Raw genomic sequence first — 19,695 nt, 5'->3', positions numbered from 1 at the left:
TTTTAAAGAAAATTAATTACTTCTTTTTCATCCCCCTAATAATGGTAATCTGTTATTGCTGGGATATAGAAGCTTTGACATACAAAAGTGAAGTAATTATTTCCCAAAAGGCAACTCGACTGCAGTTTTCAACAAAATTGTGTAAGTTCCTTTCTTGCTTAAGCAAAATAATAACACATGGATTCCACGTTCAACTCCAAAATATTGTCATATGCCAAATAATGTATTAAAAAACTTTTTTTTTTCCTGCATAGGCAGACTCTCCAAGAAAATAAATCTTAGGGCTTTAGGAACTGGATCCCCTCAGCTGTCATGTACTTATGGTTTACTTCCAATAATATGAATGAAGAAATGTGGGGAAGACCTACAGCTTAAGTTATGAGCCTGTATCCCACTGCTTTTCCAGTGTAATTACTTATTTTCATATGTCATCTCTTTACATTAAAGGCCTTTGAGTTGTCAGCAATGTCAGCTATTCCAAAACTGCCGTTCAGCTTGTGCTAATTATGCAACTTGACATGTTTTTCCACATGGAACACTGCAAGCAGTAGCACAGTTCTGGCATGAATAAAACTATTGCTTCCAAATGTGATGCAATATGCTTCCTTCCAACCCTAATCTCAAGTTTGACAATTTATAACAGGATGTGGGTAGGGAGGCATTCAGTGCAGCAAAGACATGGCACAGCTGGTTATCGGATTGATTCATGATCCCACACAAAGAGACCTGGTCAAATCAATCCAAGTACATACACACAGGACTGGTGTGGCAATCTCTGAGTGGCCTGGCATAATGGTCTCTCAGCCCAGCGTGGTGGTCTTTTGTGGTACATAGTGTTCTCTCTCTGCCCGATGTGGTGGTCTTTCAGTGGTACATGGTGATCTCTCAGCCCAGCGTGATGGTCTTTCGGTGATACATGGTGATCTCTCGACCCACAGTGGCCTCAGCACAGACTTCCAGTCTTGAGGTGCATTGTTGAAGTGGCTAAGCACTTAAAGAATACAATGTTTGAACTTGCAGCTTTATTTCTTTATTTTCTACTTAAAACTAAGGTCTGCAATGTGTAACTTTTAACCTTAATTCATATGTCTTACACCATACTGTAATTACTGCAATATTTAACTTGAACTATCCTTCTTTCTACCTTGTTTTTAAGATTCTGTACCTAAGTACTCATTTCTAAGATGTGCTGTGAGTGGAGAAATTATACACTTTTCACTGTACTCCTGTACTTTCATACTTGAGTACACAAGAAAATAAAAATCAAAATCAAATCAAAAATCAGCTACCTCCAATGTTCCCTCTGCGATTATGTGCCACTGAAACAAGCTGCAACATGCTCATTGAATCAAACTAGTCCCTGAATTTGTCCATTGACCGGGAGAAAGTTCCAGCCTAATGTTAGTCATATCAAATGTAACTGACCCACTGGCAAAAGTAGCACTGAAAGGAATTTGTAGCCCTGAGTCTGGAGAAGGGTCACTGGACTTAACAAGTTAACTACACTTTCTCTCCACAGATGCTGCCAGACCTACTGAGTATTTCCAGCAATTTCTGTTTTTAGTTTTGAATTTGCAGCTTGCCCAGTGTGAAGAAAGTTGAGATGTAACATCGGCTACCACTCCTGTTACTCCTAACCCTGAAACTGAATGTGTGTTAGCCAAGTTCCAAAGTATCCATGAAGTTTATTAAGCAGCAAAATTGAGGAGGAACAGAAGTTTAAAAATGCACATAGCTTGATCACAATGGTTAGCTGAACTTGGAAAATATGTTGCATAAAATATCTTGATAAAAATCCAGACCGCATTTCAATTCTCAGTAAGGTTTTGGACATTTTGAATCTTGGAAATGATCATTGTTATTTTGCCAGTGCAATAATATAGCAGAAAAGGAAGTGGTGAATCAGTCAATAGTATTCTACTTGGCCTGTTTATGAGAGTTCAGCCATCAATAAACACCACCTTCAGTCACTATGTCTGAAATGTGCACAAGTGATAAACTCCTGTTTGATCAACAATCTCTAATGATTTCATTGCTCTGTTTTCTTTATAAATTAAATCAATCCTTGTTGTTTTTAATACCTGGGTGAACTGCACACTCCATTCCATGTTTGAAGTCACATTCTCACACAAGACATGTAATGTAAGTTCCAAATATGTTACATATGCTGATAACTCTAGGCAGCACAATGGCTCAGTGGCTAGCACTCCTGCCTCACAGCACTAGGATCCCAGGTTTGATTCCAGCCTCAGGAAACTGTCTGGGTGGAGTTTGCACATTCTCCCAGTGTCTGCATGGGTTTCCTCTGGGTGTTCTGGTTTCCTCCCACAGTCCAAAGATGTGCAGGTCAGGTGAATTGGCCATGCTAAATTGCCCATACTGTTAGGTGCTTCATTCAGAGGGGAAACGGGTTTGGGTGGTTTGCTCTTCGGAGGGTCAGTGTGGACTTGTTGGGCCAAAGAGCCTGTTTCCACAGTGTAGGGAATGTAATCTAATCTATTACTCCATAGCAATTAAAAAAAATTGTAGTAAGTAATGATCACATCTTAAAAGTAGTCACAGGCTAAACAGCTATCAAAGCCTCATGGAGAGATGTTGTAACTGACAAAAACTCTCAATGCTACTCTATTACAATATGATGATGAACTGAATGTATGAACCATCCAAGGTAAGCATGTCCAATTCTGCTGGACTTTTCAATGCTAAGCAATTTCCATATTTCCTGACAAGCACCCAAATTGAAATTGGCCCAGCTGGGTCCCTGAGGACTTCAAACATGCGCTGGAGAGTTAAAGCAGGACTATAGCAGTCAGTTCAGATGGTCAACTTAGCAGAGGTTTCAAACTCTTTTATAAAGGGACGCAGACAACTCTGTTGTCTTTTGTGTGCTTGAGACCATGAGACCCACAGAAATGCCAGTGAAGTCCAGTTCAGATATCTACTGTGCACAAGAATCATGTCATAAGAGACAGAAACAGAAGGTCTGGCAGATAACACCATTATTTCTGACCAATACCCGTTTATAAGGAAAGTTCTGATGCAAGAGAGACTCTTAGTGGGATTTTTATTTTGTCTTAAGAGCCTAACATCAATATCAACTATAGGGTTCCACCCACAACCTCATCATTGGCAGTAACTGGCATCAGTCATTGAGAAAAGGTATGCTTGCTGTCCAATGAAGGGCAGCAGTCAAGTTCCTGATGATACAGTGCCATGAGGAAGCCTCCCAGCACCAACGGAGCTGCAGCTAGCCTGGCATTTTAGTTAAAGGAGAGCAAGGGAGGGCGCTTGCATCTGAAATTTATTTGGAATTCATAAATAGTAAATACAATAACTGGAGCACCACTGTGGGGGCGAAACCCTTCTAAAGTGGCAGCATGTCGCCACAGCTATTACCAGCAATTGGTGGGGTGGGGTGGGAAACCATGAAGGAGGTCCTGGTGCACTATTCCTGGCTCTACCATCAGGAAGGCACCCCTTGGCATCTGCTGGATCCGTAACTCCAGACAAATTGGATAATTCAGGTAGTCATTACTCGCTTAATCTACCTCTTGCTTAATGGCTGCTAACTGGGACCTTGACAAGGAACAAGCGTGCCAGCTGGCTGCAGGAACTTCTGTATCCACACACCTCTAATCAGACCCTGATATTGGATTACAATTCTCTCCATAGCTCATTCCACCAACGAACCACCCCATGTAAAAAAACTTTCCCCTCAGATCCCTTTTAAATCTTTCTCCTCTCACCTTAAAAATATAACCCTAGTTTTGAATGCCCTTTTCCTACTCCAAAGGAAAAGACCTTTTGCTGTTCCCTTATCTGTTCCCCTCATGATTTTATAAAGATCTATAAGGTCACTCCTCAACCTCCTATGCTCCAGTAAAAACGTCCCAGCCTAACCAGCCTTTTATAACTCAAACCCTCCAATCCTGGCAACATCCTTGGAAATCTTTTCTGAACCCTCTCCAATGTAATAATATCCTTCCTGTAGCAGGGTGACCTGAAGTGTAAGTACTCCAAAAGTGGCCTCTCCAAAGTCCTGTACAACTGCAACATGGCATTCCAAGTACTTTAGCACAGCGGTCTGAGCAATGAAGGCAATCATGCCAAATGCCTTCTTAACCACCTTGTCTACCTGCGATGCAAATTTCAAAGAATTATGTACCTGAATCCTTAGGTCCCTCTGCTCAACAACACTACCCAGTCTTAAATGAAAGCTGTAAGGATAGTGTGTAAATGTCCATGTGTGTGTGCATGCATGTTCCTTCAAGCCCATGGATGAAGATACCAACCTTTTTGCTTTTAACTAAAAGATCCTTTTGAGTAAACAATAGGAGATTTGTTACATTACAGTTATTTATAGATTACATATAGAGAAATTACATTGTGCAGAGATGATCAGAAACATCCTCTACCAGCTTCTTTACACTGACTTACTATTACAATCAGACCCCCAGCTGATTTTCCTAAATCCAATACAGTTTCAGTTGGGTACCCCAAATTGTTAAACTCCTGGGTGAAGTGGGATGAACTGCTTCTCTTTCTTTTTTCACTCACCCTCTCGGATGGTTGCAATAATTTCAAAAGGATCCCTTGCGGATATTTCTTGCTCGACCCAAAATGAAATGAGGTGTAAAAAGGAGTCAATACAACCAGGCTTTCTTGAATTAACAAAGAAGTTTTTCTTAATTGCGACACATGGGAAGAAATGCTAATGCCGCACACAGTTAAAGGCTAGAAATAAAAGGTGAATGAAAAAAGTTAAATGTAAATAAAAAAGATTATACAGATCTTCTTTACAGTTATAAAAGATTATACTGAGTTGTTCATGATAAGCTGATAAGATGACATTGTAGCCCTAATTGGGTTGCAGCAGTAGTGTGACAATGGCAGTTGAATAGACAATGTTTTAGATTAGAATCATAGAGATGTACAGCATGGAAGCAGACCCTTCGGTCCAACCCGTCCATGCCGACCAGATATCCCAACCCAATCTAGTCCCACCTGCCAGCACCCGGCCCATAACCCTCCAAACCCTTCCTATTCATATACCCATCCAAATGCCTCTTAAATTTTGCAATTGTACCAGCCTCCACCACTTCCTCTGACAGGTCATTCCATACACATTACACACTGTGTGAAAAAGTTGCCCCTTAGGTCTCTTTTATATCTTTCCCCTCTCACTCTAAACCTATGCCCTCTAGTTCTGGACTCCCTGACCCCAAGGAAAAGACTTTGCCTATTTTGTTGGAGTTAATTTGTACTGGTTCCATTTTTAACTGGTTTGCAAGACTTAGAGTGAAAGAGCGAATTGAGTAGAAAAGTGATTAAGTTCCAAAGAGCACACACTGGCGGAATGAGTGGACACAAGGAGATGAAATATATGACAGAGAAATGCAAGCTGATTGATTCAATAAGAAGAGTCAGGAATGGCAAGGGTACAGTTCTGAAAGGGATGCATGAACAGGGAGTCCTAGTGATATCACAAAACATTGATGTTGGCAGGGCTAATTGAAAGATTGGCTGAAAAAATTGTTCAGGTTTTAAAAATCAAGTCAAAAGTAGAATAGCAAGGAAGTTTGAATAATCGTTTTGGAGTACTACTTTCACCTCAGCTGAGGTTGTTTGTCCAATTCTTGAAACTGTTTTGGGAAGGATTGGAAGGCTTTCAAGATGGTGCTGAACAGATTCACAAATATGATGAGAGACTTGAGTTGCAGAATGAATTGGGGAATAATGTTGCCCTTGAAAAAAGGGAGTTGAAAAGAAGATTCCATAACAGTGTTCAGAATCATAGAATATTTAGATACCTATGAGAGAGAAAACCATTACCTTTTGATGGGATATCAAAAACGAGAGAAACAGATTCAGGATGATTGCTAAAAGAACTAAAGGTGACACGATAAGATGAAGATTTGGAATCTAGTTTTCAACTCACAATGTGTAGTGAAGACAGATTCAATCAGGGATTTCAAAAGGGAATTTAAAAAGCATTGGAAGATAAAGAAAGAAAATGTTCAAGACAAATACAGAGAATGGAACTAGCTGACTTGCTATCACAGAAAGCCAACGCAGACTAAATTGTCCTTCATGCTGTTAGCCTTCTCTCTGACAGTAGATGTAACAACAAGCAAAGAGAAGGTGACAGCCTCAGGAAAAGTGGGAACAATTCATTCAAAATACAGGGAAATGTCACGGTTAGCAGTGCTAGTACTCAATACATGTATCACACTTGATTTGAAGATTTTACTTTTTTAAATAAAGGGTCTGGCGAAAGGTTGAAGGTCATGTTTCAGGAACCACGCAGATTGTATTGTTTTGTCAAAACCTATTTTGCTTTATTGCAATGCAGATTTTCAAAATGGTGTCACAAGTAATTCTCCAATGAGAATTCAGCAAGTTTTGGCGTAGAACTGCCATCATTAATTTCCAGTCTCCTCTCTACTATTAATAAATGGCATCTCCATGCCCACATTCTCAGTGCAAGTTCTGCAAATTAGGGCATATTATCGCTACACACTCACTTGGGTCAAGAAATATTTACTTCAGTTTTAAAGGCCATGTTACACCCAATGTTTACTCCTAAGATATAGGCAAATGATAGAGTTGGGCCTGCCAATTCCAGAAATGAATCCACCCACCAGGGTGAGAGAATGCTGAGGTGGGGAGGGGGGGAGGTTACTTAGTTCTCTGGGACTTCATCTCAGTTGTTTTAGAAGCTGTTAGGTCCACTAACCCTCTCCCTTCACCTCCCAACCCAGTCCTCATGCCGCCTGAGTTGCCTTGCCAAGCCATGCACCTCAACCATCCAAAGCCCATGCCACCTACTTGACTCTCAACCCATATTCACTATGGACAGACCTCAGCAGTCATGCAGAAATAAAGACTCTGTCTAATAAGGTTTTTAATCACTCTGACTGACCACTGAAAGAGAATTCCCATTCACTGAACGCATTCAAAACTTTAAATCCACTCAAGTGTTCAGTCTGTTATAAAAACAGGCTCCTTTCATTTCAGAGAGGTACTACTTAAAGGAGAACCATATTGGTAAAACAACTTGCTTTGTGTCCTTACCTTGTGATTTGTTGATCTCCTTGTCTTAAATAGTGCTTGTGTGGCTCAAAATCAACCCACACCTAATTATAAACTCCATCAATCGCATAATTTCTCTACTCACTGCATTTAATACTTGCAGTTAGTTTAATAGATGGGCAGCACAGGAGCTCAATGGTTAGCACTGCTGCCTCACAGCGCCGGGGGCCTGGATTTGATTCCATCCTCATGTGACTGTCTGTGTGGAATTTGCGTGTTCTCCCCGTGCCTGCGTGGGTTTCCTCCGGGCGCTCTGGTTTCCTCTCACAGTCCAAAGATGGGCAAGTTATGTGGATTGGCCATGCTAAAGTGCTTCTGGTCTCCAGGGATGTGCAGGATAGCCATGGAAAATGCAGGATTACAGAGATGGTGTTTGGGTGGGATGCTCTTTGGAGGGTCAGTGTGGACTTGCTGGGCCGAATAGCCTGGGTCCACAATGTAGGGATTCTTTGATGATTCTAGACTAGTTAACAATATAGGTTGTTCTGCTATAACTTGATAGTTACTCAGCAAAAGTGTGCTATGGGAAATTCCACTGTAGAAAACCACTATAGAAAGTTACACTGTAGAAGCTTGCTATAGAAAATCACAATGCCTGGTCAGGAGAAAGCTCGTGTTATCCAAACAGAATCCATAATTCGTCAATCACATTATAGCCAATTCACGTTAACGAAACGTGCACTATACCAGAACGGCCAATATTTTATATTGATTAAGATTAGGCGTCCAAAATAACAACAAGGATGCCATGGGCCAAAGGGCTTTTTTTTGTGCTGCAGATCTCTGCATTCTCTCTTTACATTGTCTCAGCTAATCTGATAGGTCAGGAAAATATGTTTAATGTTAAAATATTTTTAGTGGATCCAAAAATTAAGATATTAAATAAAAGATTAATCTATAACCTCCAAACATTTGAAGCTCAAATGTATTGCTCTAGAAGTATGCTAATACCTTAAGAAGCTAATAACATTTCAATATTTTTGCTGAATGAATAGATCATTTGTATTTGAAGCTTCTGGAGAAAGTAAGTATCTGAAGCTAAATCTATTCTCCATGGCTTAATCTATTTGTTAAATCTATTCTCAAAAATCAGAAACTGTTGCCTTTTAAATACTGGAATGTCTTCAAACACAGAGTTAGAACGAAACAACAAAAAAGTTGAAGCAATGACATAGAGCCCCCCTCCCAACTAATTTGGAAATGCCAAGAGCTTGGCAGACTAATGCAGCTTGAGGGAGTGCAGAGAAACTCCCAGTGCTCCCACTTATTCTCCAGTTTATTTGTGGAGTCTCTTTGATCTAGCATTGGCATCTGTTCGGATTTTTTCACTGCTTTGATTATTCAGGCTCAGTCCTCCTGTGTTTGCTTTTCAGGACTAGAGCAGTCACATGTTCCTGACTTTTCTGCAGATAATTTGAAACACTGACAAGAAACAGTGCACTGTTTCTTCAACATCGGTCTAAATCTTCCAATCTGCCCACCCTCCTTCTTAAAGTTTGTTCAACCTACTTAAAAGGTCAGGGATGAATTTGGTTCTGTTTAAATTAATAATCTACCTTCCACCAAAGAATGTTGAGCCCTTTAGAAAAAGGAGTAATTGAAACCAGATATGTTAAATCACTGGAAACATCATCCACATATTAAATATAACAATAATAAGCAAGATTAAATCAAAGTGAGGTAATGGTGTAGTGGTATTGCTGCGAGACTAGTAATCTAGATGCCCCAGATAATATTCTGGGAACCCAGATTCAAATCCTACCAAGGTAAATGGTGGAATTTGAATTCAGCTTTTAAAGAAAATCTGCAATTAAACGTCTTATGGTGACCATGAAACCATTGTTGGTTGTTGAAATTAGCTGGTTCAGTCATTTCCTTGAGCAGAGAAAAACTGTCATCTTTACCTGGATGTGATTCCAGACCCACAGCAATGTGGTTGACCCTTACCTACCCTAGAGCCTACAAGCCATTCAGTTCAAGGACAACCAGGGAGTGATAAATGCTGGCCTAGCCAGTGACTCCCACAATGGAATAAAAACTTCAGATAATCATTGTTGATTTTACGAATGTTTCTTTGATTTTTTTTCATTCCTCTGGTTAAATTTATTTGTAATTGTATTTGGGTTATATTCTGAAAAGGTCATAAGGCACACTTTATCTTAATTCTTCATCCTTTACTTCAGAAAGCTAGTTAAAGATGCATTTCCATAATATACTGTGATATATTGAAAAGTAGACAGGATCAAATACTATCAGGAATATGCATTAGTACAGTTTTGGCCCTGATTAAATGTGGCTTTTAGAGAGGAGCTTTAGATTTGTTCAAGATATTGTTTTGACCACTGCTGTAGGTGGCCCATTATATGAAGGGTTCTGTAAGTATGGGTAACTCAAAGCAAATATATACACACAATTGATACCAGGAATGTAAGATTATGGTTACAAAGAAGATCTCTCAAGGTTTTTCTTTTCCCCATGAAAGACTAAAGATTAGTCTAATTGAAGTTTTGAAAACACGTCAAAGGGAAAACTATGGAAGAGTGGTCCTACAGGTTAGTAAATAGGTAAAAAGACAGTCAGTCAGAGAACAATGAAAGTCAAAAAGTCAAATTTACAAAAGGTAAAATGAAAAAATTGTCTTACACACAGCATCATTACAACAGACTGCATGAATATAAAACAAGGGCATAAAAATACCAGCTTCCATCAAATCTCCTCAATTCTGATATTTGGTGACTGTGGATTAATATCGCACTCATTCTCCTCAACACCATCTTACATACACACGTGTAAATGCACAGACACAAATACAGTTCTCTGAGAGCACAGAAAACAGATTAAAACCCTCAGTCAACTAGGGGGGGAGGGGGAAATAAGAGACAGTAAACTTCATTTCTGACCACATTGACCAGATGATATAACTCCAAAGAAACAAAGCAGCCATATGAAGATATGCTAGTCATTCTCAACCTTTTACATTCTTGTAAACAATGTAAACTCTATGTAGATACTTTTTAAAATGTTTGTTCATGTGATGTGGTTACTGCTTTGCTAGACACGTATATATTGTCCATTCCCAATTGCCCTTGAGAAGGTTTCTTAAATCCATACATTCCATTGGGAGGGGGGGTCAAGCAGACCCACACTGCAGTTAGGAAAGCGTATTGACCTAGTGATAGTGATGGAACAGCCAAAACACTTATTTTAGGTGTAATTGATTCCCTAAAGATCTAAGTTTTTATGTCAACTCGTTCTACCTAGTCTGTCCAGTTCAACTACTTTATTCTATCTTGTTGGACCAGGTCAAATCCTTTTAAAGACCAAGTCATGACTTATTTCTAAAACAAAAATCTTCAGTTCTCCTGGATTTTCCTGCAAAATTAGGATTCTTAACTTTTGCATTAATCCAACAACTCTCCATTGAACACATTTCAGGACGTTTGTACCATCTGAAACAGGAAACCAAAGCCAAATACAATACTTTATATTATAGAATTATACAACCCAAAAGAATGTTCCTCACTTGTGGCACCTGTGCAGGCTCTCTGAAAATGTTATGAATTAGTCCCACTATCCTGGTCTTGCCTAATTGCCCTGTATTATAACATACAGGCCTTTCTGACACTCCCCAGCCTTGAGCAGACAGCTCTGCTCATTGTGTACATAGCTGCAGGTGCCTCTGTCCAAATGCATCATGCTGGCTTTGATTATGATAAAAGCAGTTTCCAAGGAATGGCCTAATTTTCCCAACACAATCTATCCTTCTCATTGAAGATACCTGCACTTACATGCAATTTTCATCTTCACAAACATGAGTATAAATAGCTTTATGGCTTCATCTATATTGTTAAAAGGGATAATGATTAGCAACAAGGCGAATGTGAGGGCTGCAGGTGCTGGAGATTAGAGTCGACAGAGTGGTAGAAAAACACAGCAGGTCAGACAGCATCTGAGGAGGAGAGTCGACGTTTCGGGCAAAAGCCCTTCATCAGGAATGAGGTCTTTTCCAGCACCACACTCTCGACAGTGATTAGCAACAGCCTGCGTACTGATCCTTGTTGAACTCCATTAGTGACAAGCTCCATGTAGAATATCTACTGTTCTTTGGCATACGTTATGGCCACATCTGATAAGCTTTGGGAAGATTCACTGCGACCAATCTGTCTTATTAGTATTTAGTTAACATACCGACACAAAGTGAGAAAGATGTTCACACCAAGTTTTTGGACAATAGACTCTTAATAAACAGAGAAGGTTTATCACATTGTACCTAGTAGCTATTATGTTACATCTGAATGACATCAGACTCTCAGAGAGACCTTGGAGTAGACTTAAAAGTAAGTGCATATTACTGTTTAAATTCGCATTCAACATGAAACTGGAAGGGTTTAATTTCTCTCAGGGACAGACATTTATATCCTGATCGTGGAGCTTATCTTGATGTCAGTTATCCTTTCAGGTGCAATCTGTCTGTTACAACATTCATAGCTTTCTTCGACTTCTTGAAATACAACAAATTCCTCATACAAAGCAAAGTTTGATTGCTTATTGAAACATATTTTCAAATACACATGAGATAGTTGATAGAATCCCTTCAAAGGCAGCTGGATAAATATCTGTTTGCGAAGAATACATACCAGTGCAGGAGTATTTCACACTAGAGATCAATATATTTTTGTGTGGCACAGGTACAAAGGAATATGGATCAAAAGGTAGTTAAATGGAATTGAAGTCCAGATCAGCCATGAACAAATTGAATTTGGAAACAGGTTTCAGCTGTTGAATGTGCAATTAAAGTCAACAGTTCCAACTGAAGTGTTCATACTGGTCCAAGCATATTGAGCTGAAGGACATCCTTCTATGTTTCAAATGATGCAATTCTCTATGCCATTGGGTACTGTACATTGTGACAGAAGGAAATGTTACACTGGCTGTTAAGGTTTGTTGTGGGACGTGGAAAATAATCAGATGATACAGCAAACCTGTTATCTAGGAACAAAGTAAATGCCAAGCTTTACACAAACATTTGTTTTCCATATATGGATAAAAAATACATTTTCAATGTGACTATGCGACTTACTTTCATAATCCAGAAGCAAAATAAGACATTTTTGCATTTCAAAGCTTAAAATGTTAAACACAAATTAATACAATATACACACTATAATTCTTACTTTAAAATCGGCAGTCCATGCACTTCGGACCACACGTGGAGCATAAATTTAAACTGAAACTGAAAAGTTCACAGAAAGTTTGAGTTTGAACAGAATGCTGTACTTGAACAAAACGCATTGCAGATATGAAAGTATGATTAATAACCATTACACAACATCGTTATGGGAGGGATTCTTTAATATTAAAGCACTATCATAAGAAGTTCATATCTTTGTTCGTGCAATGAAAATTAGAATAAAGCAAAATATTACATCTTCCTTTCTTTTATTGTTTGCTTGTTATAACCACACCACATTTATAAACATTCCTATAGTAAATTCTGAATACCATGATACAATGTTAATTACTTATTAGAGCCAATGTTCTCCCCTGCTCATGAGTTGGTTGATTGGTGCAATTTGTTCCTTTGGCTAATAAAATGTTGCTTTGTTAAACCATTATCTTCATCTTCATTTCATAAATCAGCACTAACAGAATAACAGGTTGAATGGCATCCTTTCTACATAAATTTTTTGTTTCTATAATCTTTTCACAAGAGCCATTTTTCAATTGGCATCCATTTAAGCGTCAGCTTGACTCAGAGGTAGGACTCTTAACTCTATGTCAAAAGTCTCTGGGCTCAAAACTTACACTCAATCAGATGGTCAAAGTTGGCTAGGATTTAATACCTCCCTCAGATAGGTTGGTTGACAGTGACTTGTTTACTCAGGCAAGGGGATAGCAGGCAGGGTCCTTACACGTTCCTACCTCTGTAGCCAAGAAGAATACTTGTAGAACACATCCCCATCCCTGCTACTAATTGAGGCTCCTAAATGAACAATTAGTACAGAATTGAGGGCCTTAAACCATCAATGCAGAATGGAGAACTCACCATACTGGAAGCTTGTCAGAATAATTCACAGGCTTCCAGAGGAAGTGCTTCAAAGATAACTGATGTCTCCATCAAGTGAGCCAGCCTTGTGAAGAAGTTTCACCTTGATGAGAGATATGTCCCTGCATTTAGTTCAACCCTCTCCACATCCCTCAGAGATCCAAGACTTCAGCTGAGTATATTTCTGTCAGTGGCCACTATTCACCCAGTGGTGCTGTCAAGCAGTTCACAGAAATGCCAGCTTCTAAATAGTATCCAGCTGTCAGTGGGCAAGAAGGCCACTTAATTATATTCCTTATTGGGTGAGGAAGATGGCAGCAAACTAATGATGTCATTAAACTACAATCCAGAACCTCAGGTAAATATTGTGGAAACACGGCTTCAAATCCTAATGTGGTAGTTGGAGAGGTTTGAATTCAATTAAACCTTGGATTCAGAAGTTAGCTGAATTGCAACCATGTGATCATTGTCAGTTGTTGTAAGAATCCATCTGGTTCAATAACAGGGAAGGAAATCTGACATCTGTGCCTGGTCTGGCCTCCATATAACTCCAGATCTACAACAAAGTAGCTGAATCTTAACTGCCCTCAGGACGATTTGTAGAATCCTTACAGTGTGGAAACAGGTCATTCGGCCCTACAAGTCCACACCAACCCTCCAAAGAGTAACCCACCCAGACCCATTCCCTACTACTCTACATTTACCCTCAACTAATGTACCTAACCTACACATCCCTGAACACTATCGGCAATTTAGCATAGCCAGTTCACCTTACCTGCACATTTTTTGGATTGTGAGAGGAAACTGGAGCACCGGAGGAAACCCATGGAAACCGCAATTCGATTGGCAAAAAAATGCTAGCACAGCCAATGCTACCTACATCCCATTAGTAAATAAAATAAAAATTAGCAGAACCTCTTGACAAATGGTGACACATGGCTCTGTCCAGCCAGAAGGAAAGATTCCTATTGACTGTACAAAATATAAACAACTAAATGAACTGCAGATGCTGGAAATCAGAAGCAAAAATGGAAATTGCTGGAAAAGCTCAGCAGGTCTGGCAGCATCTGTGGAGAGAAATCAGAGTTAACATTTTGGGTCCAGTAACCCTCCTCAGAATTGATGGTGGCTAGGAAATTTTTTTATTGTTATGCAGAAGATAGGGTGGGGAAGGGGGCTAAGGAGTAAATGATAGGTGGAGATAGAGCCTAAAGAGAGAAGGCGGGTTGGACAGACAAAGGGGTTGATAATGATCTGGCTAAGAGGAGCAATAGCTATTAATGGGGACGTTAGTGGCTAACCAGGGTTGTGTGTAATAATAAACTATGAGATAACAAGGCCTGGTTCGGCTAAGGACATGGGAGAAACTCAAGCCCTAAAGTTATTGAACTCAATATTGAGTCCAGAACTCAATATTGCATCCAGTCCTTAAGTTACATCAAAAGGTTGCTTTATTAGTTGCTGGGATCTGGCTTTCCACAAATTTGTCTAAATGGCAGCAATAGTGACACTTCTAAAAAAAGTTGTATTCATTGTAAAATACTACAGGATGAGCTCAAAATATGAAATTTCAGTGTAGTAGGGCTGTAGAGGTCCCAAGTGGAGAATGAGGAGCTGTTCTCCCAGCCTATTGGCTCTATTATGTAATGTCCTTACAATATATCTTTTGAATAGGATGTAAAATCAAAGACCTTTTCAGATACAAAATATTACACTCCTGTTGGAGAACCAAGGGTTATGCTTGACTTGCATCCAGTCCTTAAGTTACATCAAAAGATTGCTTTATTAGTTGCTGGGATCTGGCTTTCCACAAATTTGTCTAAATGGCAGCAATAGTGACACTTCTAAAAAAAGTTGTATTCATTGTAAAATACTACAGGATGAGCTCAAAATATGAAATTTCAGTGTAGTTGCGAATCTTTTCTTTTTACAAGATGTTCTCTGCATGTATTCCAAACATACTCTGAGCTAGACATTTTGCTTATTTGGTAAAAGGAGCATAACGTTTTAATGCCATAACTGCCTTTTTTTTTAACTGATTTGCCAAAAAATACAGCTCATGTCTTAGAAAGAAAACCTTTAAAATTCTTGTTCTGCCTAGAACCCAACACTTTACCCATTACCAAAGATTAAATGGCTCATTTAATGTTCTGCAATTTAGTTTGCATGATCACACTTGATGTTCCAGTGATTGCCCTACCTTGCGGTGAATTGCAAATCAAGCCATGCAGAAGTAGCTTCTCACACTTACTGTCCTGTACTTTTAATTATTACACCTAGATTGGCTATGACCCAATTTATGCAATGACTTTTCTTTTCAGAAATGTAATTCCAAATCAGCTGAACTGGGGAAGTTAAACAGCCACAAATTCTTTCTTCAGAAGCAGAAAAGAGGAAATGAGTAACTGACAAAAAATAAAGTGAACAAAACTGCTTGAATTGATCTTTAATTGATCACCCAATTGTGACACATCAAACGATGATCTGCCTGCTATAGTGAAGCATTAACTATAATCAATTATTAAATGCTGATGCTGGTGGCAATGGGAATAAAATGTTAAACTATGAAAATACTGAATAGAAGCATCTTCCTATATACCAACCACTCTGTTAGTTATCAGAATGGTCCCGGTCCATTATTTATGCTGATATTAAGTCCTTACAATATGAATGTGGCATTATAAAGACAAATACCTTCCAGAAGACCAACTCTGTCATATAATCTTCAGCAGATGGTGTTACATGTTCAAATATATTAATCATAAAGATCACACTGAAACTGAATAATGTCACATTAAAACTATGCAATCAAAACACAGAAGTCACCCAAATCATTATTGTAAGGAAAGACTCTTCAGAAACTAGTAAGCAACTGTCATTACAAATTACCATGAATTATTATTATTCACCTTGTTAAGTTTATGACATGGAAATTCAAGCTGATGATTTGTACTGGGTGAACAGGGGCCATGTTATGGGACTCATTGGCTTCCATCCTGCATTACATGAGGTGCAAGATTCCAGAGTTGATTATCTGCCAACGACACTTTCTCCTCCCAGGCCTTGATTGACAGTTAAATCTGTTCAATTCAAAACAAAGCCCATGCTGCCTTAATTTGGAACTTTTAATTTCATTCTTTTATTTATTGTGTTATACTGACAAGAACTGTAATGTTGAACTTTTTACATATTTCTTTATTTTCTTACTTTTTAACCTAAGTTTTTGTACCTTTTACCCTAAGATGGCACGTGAATGGCAACATTATAAACTTTTTACTGTACTCTTGTGTCCCAGTACTTGAATGCAAGTGACAATAAAAACCCATTTTGACTTTAATTCTCCTGTTCTCAAAGCTAAACAGAAACCATCAAAATTAATCCCTTTTAAAATTTCTTTATGATGCATCTCTGTTATTCCACTACATGAAGTTGGAACTTTTGCCAACATTTCCCATCACAAATTTCATGGAAAAGGTTAACAACCCAGTCATAATTCACATGTTAACATTAACGATGGGTATATACATTCCCACTTGTTATATATTTAACAGGTCACTGCGTAACTCATTAACTTCAAAACAATACACAGATGAGTCAAGTTATCAATCCAAATCATTTGTTCACTGAAACAAAAATGAACATTACAGGAAAAACTCAGCAGGTCTGGCAGCATCAGAAAGCAGAGTTAACATCCAGTGACCTATCTTCAAACACCTACAACTTGAAGAAATTTCACCACAGGTTATCTTTACAGAGAGCCTGAAAGCCCTCCAGATGATTTTACCTGTGTGTGGAATCAGTCATTTGACTTTACAGTTTCCCCCACGACTTAAGCAAACAAGCACAATTGCATAGATCAGCAAAGAAAGCCTTGCATAACCTATTATAAATCAATTAGAATTAAACAGTACAATTCTGTCTCCAAATGAGTCCACAAGATCAGACTCAGAGACACATATTCTTTTGCATATTATCATTGTATTTTGTTTTCATTTAGGTGCAAGGGTGCAAATGTTTTAAAAAAAATTATTAGCCTCATTATATCCTCAACTATCACACATCCAAAAATCATAATGGAAGGGAAAAAATGGATTAAACAAATTGTCAATTCCATAACCATTCATTTTCTAGGTGGCAAGTGTTGCAGCTAATAGTCTACTTGTGTATTAGAAGACCCTTAATGTTACTTCAACATTGATAACGTACTCAACTTTGAAAAGCAATATAGTATAGATCAAACTGCAATTTTTGTGCAACTTTATGTAAGCACAGCTCTGGCAGTTTACTCAGAATGCTTTTATTGAATCACAACCTTCAATCGCAATGGGAAAAGAATTCTTGCAGTGAAATGTAATCCTTGAAGGGTTTCTTTTGCCCCCAATAAATCCTTGAGGATTTGAACCTTGTTACTAATTAACCAACTACCTCATTAGATTTGTACTGACTAACAGTTATTAACTTCAACAATATTTTCTTAAGCACAACAAAAGTGTGATTTAGCTGGGCAGGATAATTTGGCAAAGGGTCAAATGAAAAATAGCATGGGTTGCAACTTGTATATTGTTTTAATTTGTAATGTTGAAATGCCATCCCAGCCTTAATCTCATGACAACCCATACATGGACCTGGTCCTGATATTCTCCTTTGAAGGTGAAGCCAAACATTGGCACTTCTTTTTCAACCTTTGCCAATATAATAGACCTATTTGGCATGAAAAATAAATAATCTACTTTGTAACATCCACTTTAGGTGAAAAGGTCCCTGCACTTTTTTTTTCAAGGCAAGTTTATCTTTTATTGGTTGCTCAATTAACTTTGATTTCCTCACACTGAACTGAAACATTTCACAGCTAACCAACAGGATATAGTGCGGCTTCTCCCTCGGGGCTTATGGCATTTTTCTAAAGTGTTTCCAAATGCTGCTCTGGAGGTAACCCTTGGCTGAAAAATGCTTGGTCTTCAAACAGGTGGAAACACTTAATCACTGCATTTCTCAGCAGAGAGGCTGGAGAAGGGATCATTCTGTAGCTAGCAAAGAAGCATATCATTGTTGTAGCCTAGTGAAGATAAAAAAGAGAAGATGATGATTTTCTTGAAGGTCGTGCATGATAACCGACCAAATGATGGTGTTCAGCTTCTTTTACAACACAACAACTAGAGAGTGTGGTCAAAGGCAATAGGATCTGATATGAGAGGCTATAAAGAGGGAATGAATTACAAGATGATGAATAGGGATAGATTACGCAACCGTAAACTGAAACTTTATTGCAAAACCAGACGCAGGGAGCGGAATACAAGCTTGTAAATAGAAAGTCGATTAAAAGATAGTAATACAATCTTATCATAAACTGTGAAAGCAAATCACAAACAGTTGACACTGTCTGCGTGCATTTTTGTCAAAACTTTCAGCATACAAGTGCTGTATATCCCACAACACCAAGAGGACGTTTATTGTATCAGATGGCAGTGTCAGCTGGCCAAAGATGCACACTTTAAATGATACCGTGTTCTGTTTCTATGGCAACATTCATACCCAAATATTCAGTGATAGATTCCAACACTCCAACAAATGTTTGCATAGTAGCTAAATGGATATTGTGCTGCTTAATACCAGAAGGAGTAATATGTTTAGATATATTGATTAAATTTTGTGCATTCATAGATTATGCATGTGGACATTTTTGTTTGGTCATTGGCTGGTTTCTTTGGAATGGTGCTCATTGACACATGGAGAGCTTTATTCACAGCTCCCTTCACCTGCTAAGAATAGGGTATGCCAGGCAGTTTCAATGACTGACCTGAGAATGTTTAAAAAAATACATTTTTAACACCAAGTTGCTGGAAAATCTGTCACATATTATGCATTTTTGCAAAAGTTACCAGAGTTGTATTCACAGTGAGTAGGTATGGCAGTTTGTGTGCTTTGAAACACACCTTCATAGAATCCCTAGTTTGGAAACAGGCCATTCAAATCTACACCAACCTCTGAAGAGAATCCCACCCCCACCCTATCCTTGTCACCCTGCATTTCCCATGGCTAATCCACTTAACCTCCACATCCCTGAGCACTAGGCAATTTAGCACAGTCAATCCATCTAACCTGCACATCTTTGGACTATGGGAGGAAATCAAAGCACCCGAATGAAACCCACGCAGACACTGGGAGAATGTGCAAATTCCACACAAATGGCTGGCAGAGGGAGGAATCAACCCAGGTCCCTGGCACTGAGAGGCAGCAGTGCTAACCACTGAGCCACCATGCCACCTTCTGCTGAGATATGTGCACCTCGGTACACTTTAAAGTTATTTTGCAACAAGTGTGCACTTATCAAAAGCAGAGAAAGTAAATAAGGAGAGTCTTTTTTTGTGGTAAAATGGCCAGTGTACAGAAGACAGTGAATTAGATGAAGAACCAATTGTCACATGAAGAGACTTTTTTATTACTCAGTGCATTGTTGTGACCTGGAATGTGTTGCCTGAAAGGAAAGATAAAACAGAATCACTGGTAACTTTCAAAAGAGAATTGGATAGATATTTGAAGGAGAAATATTTACTGTA

Source organism: Chiloscyllium punctatum, chromosome 48 (assembly GCF_047496795.1).
Source record: "Chiloscyllium punctatum isolate Juve2018m chromosome 48, sChiPun1.3, whole genome shotgun sequence".
Lineage (NCBI taxonomy): Eukaryota > Metazoa > Chordata > Chondrichthyes > Orectolobiformes > Hemiscylliidae > Chiloscyllium > Chiloscyllium punctatum.
This window is presented reverse-complemented; position numbering follows the sequence as displayed.